General features: G+C 34.0%; 1 long non-coding RNA gene across 1 annotated transcript; it reads left to right on the top strand.

The window, feature by feature from the left end:
- The first annotated feature begins 640 nt into the window (after positions 1-640).
- Positions 641-11,086, top strand: LOC149567129 (uncharacterized). Its single transcript, XR_016361605.1, has 7 exons — positions 641-1,067; positions 5,604-5,820; positions 6,017-6,069; positions 10,096-10,164; positions 10,322-10,377; positions 10,466-10,555; positions 10,808-11,086. It is a non-coding gene; the product is annotated as an uncharacterized LOC149567129 (long non-coding RNA).
- Positions 11,087-12,840: the final 1,754 nt, after the last annotated feature.

The following is a 12,840-nucleotide window of genomic DNA, read 5'->3' as shown; positions in this document are numbered from 1 at the left end:
GCATTTCCATGCCCAATCTATTCCTTTGAACTGCATTTGTATCCACAGCATAAGGACCTTTCCTTCCATGGCGGTGAAGTACTAGTAATGGCATCAATCAAAAAGTTAAAGAGTATACTGCCTCGAAGAGAAGTTTTTATTCAATAAGGAAACATAATCAATCATCCCAAATGGCATCCATCAATCATCCAGACATAATTAAAGGTGGGCTAAAGCGTTGTTTGCGGTACACCAAGACGTAGGGTATTAAGATCCCTGCTCCATTCCTGTAGCTACTGTAAGGGTTGACTAGCCAATTTCCTACGAGATCTAAACCATGACACTGACTTTTGAAGTCTTCAATCTAGCAGGAGCACCATCTTTAATATAGCTTGTTTGAAGTTAGATCAAAGAATTTTCATAGATAGATCTATTGCTTAAAGCTTTGAGTGGATTCGACTGTATGAGCAAGATGGAGATGGATAGATAACCAATAAACCCTAACACTATAGGTTCATATCATTGGCACTGCCCATCCTAAAATGTTGGCAGAGCCTACACGCAATAAAAATGAAAATATGATGGAATATATAGGTGATTCAATAAGCCAAAAATTCGTCACCCAATACTAGATGGTTTTGTAAAAGTGACACAACCTTCCTAAGGCATTGATACCCATTTCATGTTGGTTACCATTTTGCGCATAGATTCGTCTCGACTTTATCGTTAAAGAAGAATGGTAGGGTAAATAGACCTTATTACCGTAGTCGCGTTTTATTGTATGAAGGGTTCATTGGCATTTTGGCGAAGTTATCTACTAACATGGATAATAAGATTTATTTTACACTTATTAATTGAATGTATTCAGCAAATTTAATGGACAACAGGGACAGAAATGATGATGTTTGTCCCCAAGATATGGACCTTGGCAACAGAATGAGATCGAACATTAAGAAGAGGGAAAGGGAAGATTCTATTGATGACACTTAGCTGATTAGTGACGCAGCTGAGACTATGGAAATGCTGGAGTTCAAGGCTGCTGAGCTGGCCAAGAATACAGCTCCTTGACTGGATTCCTAGCTTTTCAGGTTTTTCTTTGGTTTTTTGTTTGCTAGGCTTGTCTGTTCTTACAGAGGTTGTGTTTTCTTTTGTCATGCTCTCCTGGCCTTCCATGGCCTGTTGTTTCTTTGTTGTTTGTATTGTGATCCAGACTTAATGTCAGTATCTTTTGTTAATTGCTGGGTTTCAGGCACCCGTTAAAACCTGTTTTACTTAATCAAAAACTAAATTTTAAAATTCAGAATTTATAAAAATAAATTGTTGCACCAGAGGTATCCTATGAGCCAGTCCAGCACACAAACTATCGTACCTTGGTCTTGCTTGCTGTCAAGTTGGGATCAAGATGTGACAAGCTAGGGCAAGACTGACCCTTTTGGGGAGTACCAAACCACCCACAAGCCAACTAACAACAGATAGTTTTTTTTAACTTTCTTTCACTCACCCTAAATGCAAGTAGGATGGCTTTACATGTAGAAAGCCTCTGTTTTTTTTTTTTTTTTCTTGTTTTCTTTTTATTTATTGGACTTTTCAAAATATATTCCAGGTTTTCTCTCAACAATATCGCAAGCAAATACAAATAGCTTTATCTTTTGATATGTCAAGAAATTTCCAAAAAAGATATTTGCTTTCGTACTCTTCAAATCTTGAGAAATTTAAAAGATATTACGAAAACACTAAGTTACAAGTTTGGATTCGAGTTTGAAATTCGTTCAGATTTCTTTGGGTGTGCATTTGAATTTGTTACAAAAACATGTTATACATAGTTTTCAGCTCTCTAACTAGTGCTTCATCCTAATGATGGATCATGTAGTACACTCTGAAATGTTGAAGATGAAAATTATATGCAGTTTAATTTATATATCTCTCTATGTGATGGATCATGTAGTACGCTCTGAAATGTTGAAGATGAAAATTATATGCAGTTTAATTTATATCTCTCTCTATGTGCAGCAGCAAATAAGTCAATAGACCAGCATGCTAAAATTAAAACATCATAGCAAAATACACTGCCATATATATTACGTTTTAGTGCAAATGACGTATAAAACATCATTTTTGGCCCTTTTAGTGCTCTATTTTAGAGTTGGAAGGTCAAATAGATTAAATTAGACCATAAAAACTTTTTTTTAAAATTAAAATGTCAATTTTTTTTTTCCAAAGTCAACCTGGGTTCTGCCACTGGGTTTCAAATTCAATTGAAATTCTGCTCAGGTTCTTCTGACAGACTTTGCATTGCAGCAAATTTGGCCACCTGCAGCAGAATTTGCAGCAAATTTGAACAAGACTTTGAATTTGCTGCGAACTGAGACAGACTATATCTCTGCCAAAGGCAAAAATCTGGAACTTAGTGAAAATGCATTGGAACTTTTCAGATAAGAGAGACAAAGCTTTGCACAAACATTATTTTGGCAGTAATTTGCACTTTTTAAAATTGTCAGCTAAAATTCTGAGATTTCCATTTTTAAGAATAGCTCAAATTTGTTTCTTAAACTAAACTTCATATTTGCTTCTTTACCAATCCAGTCTCTATACATAGGGAGTTTCAAACGTATTCCATAAGCAGTGGATCATAATCAGAATGCTTACGGTTCAAGTATACTGCAATATATATCAAGCTTTACTTCTTCATATATCCCCATAATTTCTTAATTATACAGTCAGTGTAATTCAAAATGTCTGGTAAAATATGGTCCACCTATCAGTGAGAATTTGCAAAATTAATTAGAGATATTGAGCTATGCATCTTTTGGCATTATAAGCATGTAGCACTGTGAACATTGTCTGCAAATTTAGATAAGTAATAGATTTATCAGGCATTTCCTACTTCCAGGTCAATACTTGGTTTCAAAACCTCTGTCTGGACCGTAAATAATTATGTAGCATTAATTGATATGAACAATCTTTTGAGCTTTGCAGTGGTTATTTTGTATGGACTGCTATAATTTCTCAAATTTGAGGAGGTTATACTCTTCAAGAATTTTCTCAACTACACAATAGTTGGTCTTATCAATTGAAAGATAACATATACACATTGTCTCTTCTGCAATATTCTAATATCTTAAAAGAAACGATCTTGTCAACTGTAAAACAGGATATTCCGCGCCGATTATTACAATTTTATTAAATTAAGAAATAAAAAATAAAAAGGTATTTCTACCAAAATATTGACAGTTTTGAAGTAGGCATTGTACTTTAATCAGAAAAATTCTACAGAAAATTGAAAATAGTCTTTGTAGCAGATAACTGTAAAACTGGTATTAAGTACAAACGAGATTTATGATAAAGACTACAATGTATCACAAGTTATTAAAAAGCAAATTTTCTGAGACAAGCAAATTAAGACGTCATAATTATAAATACTACCACTGTGCCTGTCCGTGCTAAAAGTTCCATTAGTTTTATCATAATGATTAAATTTAATCAGATTCCACCAAACAGTTCAAGAAGAAACAAATATGTCATTATAAATACTACCACTGTACATGTCCGTGCTAAAAGTTCCATAAGTTTATCATAATGATTAAATTAGTAGAAGCAATCGGATAAATTTTGTAGGAAAAATCTTGGTTTCTATTCAGTGCCAACCAAATCTCCTTTAGATTCATTTTGCAATTAGTTGAAGGCGAATGAAAATTTGCTACGTTGGTTGTGAATGGTGAACATACAAACCACGTCTGCAGGTGAAAATCCAGCAATATGCCATTGAGTAGCATTAAAAATATTCTATAAGATCGAAACAAGTACAGCAACTAAGAAAGCATGTTGACACTAATTGAAATGCTTTAAGTTGTACTCCTTTCTTGATGCAACTGTAAATTCATACAAACCATGTCTGCAGGTGAAAATTCCCCATTTTATGTTCTTAGCATCACAAGGAGGACAAGAAGATCATAGAACCAGTTGCAGAACATGCCTGATCCTGGCTAAATAGCAGACCAGCCCCCTGGCAATACTGGTTGGATTTCCTTAAAGAACAGAATATAATTTAATAAAATACTAATATGTAATTCTCAATTTGTTCTTTTCTTCTTTCACCATGCATAATCCTTGACTTACATACACAGGAATACAATTCCTCATTTTTTGTTGTCTGTCAAGATTATCTTAAGATTTGAATCAGACATATCTGGCCGGCAGATGTCGAGTTATTTTACTGGATTCAAAGTAATTGTCAGAATTCAGTAACTTTGAATTATGCATTTTTCTTATAATACTTTGCGAAAAATATCATAAAATTTTGTGGCAATATCTTGGCATCCTAAAACAAGGGACAGAGTTTAACAAATTAGGAGCAAAGGCAGTAAATACTTCAGTACTAAAGCCTTGATCTAAGAAGAGCTTTCTATTATGTTGTTGAATGATTCCATATCCCAGAATGTATTCCAATTAGTTAATACTATAAGTGAAGCACATTTCCCTCACCCTCTTTTTATGTTTGATAAAAATTGGAGTTTCCCAAATTGATGAAGTTGAGCCCCTATGGTTGTTCATTCTATGTAGACATCAAACAATTACAATCAATGGACTTGCATGTAAATTGAGATGAATGGATGATTCTTATACATGGTTTTAGCTCCCAGAAAGTATTAAAGATCTACTTGAAAAGTTGTTTTGGAAATAACTGTAACGATTTCCCTCGTTTCAAGCCTACCAATGAACTCACCATCAAGGAATAGTGGACCCAATATGTCAGATTAAAATTATTCACCAATAGTTTTTCAGAAAAACTCCATAATGCTACAGCACTGTGAACAAGACATCAAACCCGAACTAACTGCTTTTCTCTCTATGAATGCTTATAACAACATAGGATATTCCAAAGATCCGCAGGTATATCCTATGGGAGAAAGCTAGTGCCTAAGAGGTTCAACTTCACGTAGCGTCTAATTGATAAGGAAAAGACATATCTATGTAGAAAAATCAATTTTAGAGCAGGTGACATGCTGAAAATATTCCATCTTTCAACATACTTGCATGGTTTTTCTTTATGACTAAATGCAGGTGTAAGTATGAAGCTCAAAATGAATAAAATGGATCACCTTATCCAGGGATTGAAGGGAAAATCCTGTAGTAAACTAGGGAGCATGGCAGCAGACATGTCCCACAAGGTTAGCAATCGCAACCATTTTATTCTTCTAAACAAGGCAACTTAAGGGTGGCAGCCCTATTCTGTAAACATGGAATCCATCAAAAGTGCAACATACATAATGAACAAATCAAAACAATGTCCCAAGCTGTCCTCAAGCACGGGGTTATATAACTTTTTACCAAAAGTGAAAATTACATGCATACTATTGTTTGGGGTGAATATATAAATAGGGTGTAATCTTTATTGAAATCCCAATAGTGAAAGCAATATAAACTTTCTACTTTAAGGTAATAAGGGCACAAATGCAAAATAGAATATGAGAAATGTAAATAGTTTAATTAAAAACAGTAATACCCTGTTTGTTATAAATGGTTGTTGAATGTATGGATATGTTAGTTACATGACTACCCAAAATTATTAAAAAAATCTAGAATCTAAATGTGCTTGTGATACTTCTCTTGTCTAATTGATCAAGATCAAGCAATGGGCACAAGAGAAGGGGTGTGCAGTGGCTGTTCATTAGGGGTACAATGTACAGTGGTGACTGTCCTAGCCAGGGCTTGTAGTGCACAAGAATAATGCATGGGCACATGTTGTCAGAATACACACAATCCTCCTAGAGTGCACTGCAACTTGATAAATTGTGTCAAAACAGCAAGAGAGTAGAGTGGCCAACATAATAAAGAGAACAGGTATGAGTTTCAAATCTTGGTGAACAAAAATTATGCATATATTTTGATGTACACTTACTCTATTTCACTTAAAGCCGTATAAAAATTTGTCTAATTGTTTAGATATATTATTGAACAGAAATTTAGTTATTATACGTGCTCTTTCAAATATTCTCACTTACAGTTTCTATCATATCCAATTCTTTGCATATTGCAGCATATACATGGCGCAGTTGCTATGAGTTATCTAATATAGTTGCCTAATGCAAGGTACAATTCACAAGAGCTTTAATTATTTTTTCTCTGTTGGCTTGTCATAGTATATTTATTTTTCATTTTAATTGTCATGTGCAACCATAAGCAACTTAGTTTCATGCAATTTTATTTCCATACAAATGAAAAGATAATAAAAGTAATTTCTGTGGTGAATTGTTTAAATCAACTTAAATGTCTATTAGCTGCCACTAGAATGACTAAACTTACCCGTCTTGATCCCGCATGCTGATAATACGAAAACGGCAGGGGCCTTCAACCTGTTGCAGATTAGCCAATTCTAATTGTCAGAATACGGTATTGATTGGAAATTGTACCATTACTACTAGAAGACTTATAAGACAAATCATGCAAGCATATAAAACAGGTATAGAAGTTGTGCCTCAAACAGAATGCCAGGGCAAAGGGATCTAATTACACATTGGATTAATGTTTAGTTTTTAAAGAGGAACTTTGTTGAGTAGAAAGGAATTATTGTTATTCTCCCTGCTAAAAAGTTATAAAAGGATGCAGAGAGTTCATTTGAAAGGTTAGTCATGAAATGAAATTTGTTTGTGTAAAGAGAGAACTTTTGACCTCCTCAAAATTACTTCAGGACAAAATCCCTCCTCAGATTGCAGGCTTTAAGAAAAAAAGAAAAACCCACTAGCTGGTTGGAATGATTTGATTCAAAATGAACATTAAGTTGCAAAGTCGAGTTTCCAGTTGAATGTTGAGAATGGATCAACTTGATTATTTTGATTTCCTAACGTTTTGGATGTTGATTGTGAAGAGATTTGATAAATGTTTTGAAGGGATGTGGAAAGATTTTGGTGCACACCCAACACCCAAAACATTAGGCAATCAAAATACATCAAGTTGACCCATCTTCAACATTCAACTGGAAACTCCACTTTGCGATTCAATGTTGATTTTCCCTCAAAGCCTGCAATCTGAGGGATGTTGTGACTTGTCCTAAAGTAATTCTGAGGATATCACAAGTTCTCTCCTTACACACACAAAATCAATTTTCATTTCAAGGCTAACCTTTCAAATGAACTCTCTGAGAAACTTTTGGAGAATTTGTATATTCACACTTTGTACCTAAGGGATTTTACCTTAGTATATTTTCAAAAGAATAATGAAGACTGCAGCTGGTTTGTTTGTCAAAATGTTTTACTGAGTTATAATTACCAATTTCCTGCAGGATAAGTTGGTAATCCCTTTGTTTATTTGTGCAATCAATTGGTTTTTGATTCAAGTGATATATGTAATTGATGATACATAATCATATCCTGGTATCTTGGTTTGAACACTGCATATCAAAACAGATTATGTGCTAAACTCCCCCTTCACTGTATGAGACATGAAAGCTTCAGTTTTGGTGTAGTCTTGTTTTCGGCAATCAAAACTCATTCAGTATACTTGAACAAACTTTCATTTTTGCTGTGGCGCATTATTATCATGTATTCTCGCAGAATGTGTTGTGGGTAGAATGTTACTGTTGTATGTGCGATCTGTGTATGATCGACATCTTCATTCTGTAAAGTCTGTATTCTATCTTTATTGTATCTGTGAGATTTTTAGTGTCCATTGTGTATTCTGTTGTTTACAGTTAAAGTGTTTAATTTGTGAAGAAGGTATATCAGGCTTATTAATTGACTGTTGCCAGAATATTGTGCAATTGTTTTTGAGAACTCAATAAAGAGATCGTCACTTTTGCGGGCTGGGTTTTTCATCCTCAAGAGGAGGGTTTTCCCAGGATAATGGATAATTCTCCTGTGTTCGCTGTCATCTTGTGTTTTGCATTTCAATTTTTTGCAATTTTAAATTCTGGTGCGAAAATTTAAACACAATCTTTACTAGCAAGTCCATATATGAGGTGATTGAATTCGCGGATTTAAACAAACCATGTAAACAAACCATGTTTAGGGGAAAATTATAAAGAACTAGATTCCATGGGTGAAAAAGTCAAGAAACTAATAGAAGCAAAAGATCTTTCTCTATATCTTTTGGTACAAGATAAGTTACATGGATGATGGACTTGAAAATCAGAAATCAAGAAGAATATTTTCCATTCTTGTATTCACATAAAATTGTATAGGGACATATATAGTTGTGTGCCATATGCATAAAGCTACAAGAAAGAAAAGAATCATTTTAGGAAAGAATCAAATCCAATATTAGAAACAATCCAATATTGCAACACTCCCCCTCAAGTTGGTGCATAGATATTCCACATGCCCAACTTGCCCAAAAACTTTGAGAACACTTGACTTGAAATTGCTTTGGTAAGAATATCGGCCAGCTGATTTTCTGATCGAATCTTAGGCAACTCCACAATCTTATCATCCAACTTCTCCTTATTAAAAAATCTACCTCCACATGCTTTGTACGATCATGTTGAACCGGATTATGAGCAATATCACATGCTGCTTTATTGTCACAATATAGTTGAATTGGCCGCCTAAGCGGACAACCCAAATCTCTCAGGAGAAGTCTTAGCCACAACGCTTCACATACTCTAAGTGCCATATCTCTAAATTCTGCCTTCTCACTTGACTATGCAACAACATTCTATTTTTTGCTTCTCCATGTAACCATATTACCTCCTACAAAGGTGAAATAGGGTATGTGCACCAAGTTGTGGTACTTTTTTTTTTCAATTTTCAATAGTGCGTACGCATTTTTAAAAAAGCAAAATGTTATAAATGGGTTGCATACCCGTAGCCCATTCATTTTAATTCTTTTTTTTAACCTCTCCTCACAGCAGTGCATACACGAATTGGAGAAAATCAAACTTTTCACCACCCGCCTTGCCAATATGCCTCCTCGTCGACGAAATTCATGTGATCTAAATTTTATTTTGCATTGTTTGATATGTTTTTTTATATTGTTTTGTAAGTTTTTAATATTGTTTTGTAGGGTTTTTACAATTTTTCTTTAGATTTGTTTATTTATTTAGATTTCAATTGATTTTTTATTAGGAAATGTCAATAATCAACCAGCAAATCCCCAAGAAGCTCAAAACCCTCAAGAAAATCAAAACCAAAACCCTCTCCAACAAAAACAACAAACTCTGCAGCCTAAACCAATTGCAAGACCTCCACCTGGCACACAAGAAAATATAATAAATGAAATAGAAAGAGGCAAAACCGAATTAGAAGGACTCATTGGTTGGTTGAAAGAATTTGGACAAACCAATCCAATGAGGGCTCAATTGGCATCGTCCCTCGAATCCATTAAGACCCAGATAGCTTCAGTTAGTGGTCAGTTAGATGTTTGGCGGGTTAAGAAGGATGAACAAAAAAGATTTTATGCAAATAAATTTTCATATCAAGATGTTAAAAAAAAGAAATACCAAAAGGTAGAATATGTGCATTATTTAGAAAACCCGATGAACAAATACTATTAGAGAGGGTACTAAACAGTTCCCCATCCATTGGTGCATACACGATGCTATTAGAAATAATTTTTGGGATAGATGGTGGATGGTTTTTTATGCCCCTCCTTGCAACTATCACGAGGTCCCCATGTATTTTTTAAAGGAATTGTATTGTGAGTTTGTCCTTGGGGAGATCCCCAATTATTTTGATATATTAGACTCCCAAGGTAGAGGTGGGGGGTCATCATTTGAGAGGCCAGGGCACATCGTGACCCTAATGTAGTTAGTGCACCTGTGGTCAAGCCATAGGGTGAGCATGTGACTATTTCTTCAGTTGTGAGGGAACATGTAGAGGCCAGCGCTGTAGGGACCATTAATGCTTTGACACAAACCCTCATCCAATGCACGAGTCCATTAGTTAAGGGGGAGCCTTCAGTACGCCGCAGTCATATGTGCACATCATGCAGATCCTTATGCACATTTGGCACTCATGCTAGAGATGGTGCGAATGATGCGCTCGTCACTGATCAGTTCCTGAATGACACATTTGACATTGACACATAGGTAAATTACAATTATAATTTACTAATTTGATCACATTTCATATGTATAGTGAATGATTAATTAATTAGCATCTATTAACATTGTTCAAAATTCAGGGTCAGAGTGTTAGTGGGCCTAGTAGCGATCCCTTGGCCCCATTTTTTGCCTCGTCCATGAGTTCAGAGGTATGTATTGATTTAATCATATATATTTATTTATTTATTTATTTATTTATTTATTTATTTATTTATTTATTTATTTATTTATTTATTTATTTATTTATTACGCAATCATATTAAGGATTGACAAAAAAAATTATACATGTGCATCAATTCTCTATAGGACCGTCGACATTTACTACAAACTCAGAGCATAGACATCATACGAGCTTCATAGAGGTACATTTGTTTCATGTTAATTTAATTCATTTGATTATATTTGTTTCATGTTTCATGTTACATGTAACGTGTATTGTATGACATGCAGCTCATGACATTGGACACTCCTCCTCATCTCCAACAGTCCGTTGATCATGGAGTGGCTATAGCTATGGCTAGTTCACAACCATTGACTGAGGTATGAAAGAATTTTCTTGGTTTTAGTTATTGTTTATAATAGTTAGTATCAAAATTTCTAATGTTATTTATAAGTGATTATATTGATTCAATTGTTGTAAGGTCTTGTCACACCTGATCGTCCATGAGTGTTCGAGGTGGACTTGCAGAGCGACTATATGATGGCGATAAGAAAATAATTAATTTTATGTGTACACATATTTGATTTCAATGTATAATAATTATTCATTCATTTCTACTTTGTTTGTATCAGCTCGAATTAGAGAAGAGCCTCAACAAGAGGACAAGCAAGTGTGTGAGGAGGACCCCATCATCGCCACCGTCTCCCTCTACACGACAACTGAAGGCCTCTAGAGATTTCTTTCAGGAGAAGATATGGTTGATAGACATGTACATGTATAGGCATTAGTGGACATATTCGATATACATTTGATGTATATATGACATTTTATATTTGATGTATGACATTTATTTGATGCATGACATTATTAGACTTATGACATTATTGGTTCATATATGATATGTTTATTCATGTACGACATTATTGGTTATCATTTTATATTATATGTTTGTTCATGTATGCCATTAAATTAGATATGTTCATGTATGACATTAAATTCAATACATAATCAATTCGAAAATTTGATAGAATATTGATTAACAATAAACTTTATCACTGTTTAACCATAAGTTTATCATTTCCAATATGTCATCGTCATATGATTTATGATCTTGTTCATGTTTAAAGTTTTCCTTCTCTTTCATTTGTTTATCAAGTTTAATTCAATACCTAATCAGTTTGAATTTTTGATACAATATTGATCAACAATAAAATTTATCAGTGTTAAAATAGATATTTTATCCCCTTGCTTATGTTTGAACTTGGTGTGGGACCTTGTGTTATCTCCTAGCTCAGGGGAGAAGGGCAGTAAGGTTCCATGGTTGAGTAGAAAGTCTTTTATCCATTGAGTATTTTTCCAGAGTTTTTCAAGAGCCTTGGATGATCTTTCTTCACACATTCCAATTTTGCATCTTTTTTTGTGTGTGACTAGATGTTGCAACATCATATTTTTGTATTATGACTATGATATAATACTTATGTATCCATTTTATATAGAGATCATGTTGGAGGATAAAAATGTTAGAAGTATATGAAAACATGATATGTAATGATTACTTGCTCCTTGTAATATGTATATGTACACGTGCTTAGTTGCAATAAAGAAGAATGGGTGTATCAAGATGATTGTCCTTAGTATGCTTATGTGATTTTTACACTATCTAATTGTAATAATGGATTCAATTATTTATACTGAAATCTTGTTCATATATTTATGATGGTTTTTACTTATGGGAACTTATGTATGTGTTTCTAGTAGTGATGTTTGGGAACCTATAAGAACTTGGTTGTTGAATTAATATAGAATATTCATATATTTAATCAATGAGATATATCAAAATATTTAATGTTAGAAGAATTGAAAATGAAATGTATGTGCTTCAATTTTGTGTTAAAAATAGAATAAAATGTATTCCACTTTTACCATTAATAGTTATGTGATCTCTTAGGTTCCCTATTAGGGGGATACAAGGAAGAATTACTCTCTAGATTTCTTAGATTACTGGATGAATTTCTTGTAATATTGTGGATACAAGGAAGATCCTTTGTACTCTTGGAATCTACCCAAGGAATCTAACTCTACTAGGGTTCAAGAGGAGGTCTTTGACTTGGTAATACCTTTCCACAACCATATCTAAGAGGTTATAATTCAGTTCTTCAGTTTGTCTTCAAAACACCCATGTTGCTACATGTGCACCTAGTGTACCCTGGTGCCTCCAACAAACCAAAACCCATCCTAGGCTTCACACCATGACCCCAACACCTTGGGTCTCAACACATCCCATCTAACATGTTCCAACTCCTTGCAACCTCTCAACAACTCATCTCTTATACATTCCCAATTTTGCCTATTCTAGGCTTGACTCAACTAGCCCTTGCTAGACAGTAATTCTCAGTTTTCTCCAAAATTTTCCATTGACCTTCCCAAACCCTTTGGTTTTCCAGATAACCTTTATCCCCTTATAAAACATACCAAAATTTTAACTATAGTTGTTTTGGAAAGTATCTCTCAAATCTTGCTATCTTAGTTACACAACGAGGCCTAATTAGTGGTCATTTACAAAGAAACTCATATCCCCTTATTTTTTGGAACCTTAAAAACTTCAAATAGTATTGTAATATGACTCAAATGAAAGGATTTCAATTTTTTTTTTGTCACTCTAGCA

The sequence above is a fragment of the Cupressus sempervirens genome, chromosome 3 (genome assembly GCF_028749045.1).
Source record: "Cupressus sempervirens isolate cs-2001-9-10 chromosome 3, ASM2874904v1, whole genome shotgun sequence".
In the NCBI taxonomy this organism is placed as follows: Eukaryota; Viridiplantae; Streptophyta; class Pinopsida; order Cupressales; family Cupressaceae; genus Cupressus; species Cupressus sempervirens.
This window is presented reverse-complemented; position numbering and strand designations above follow the sequence as displayed.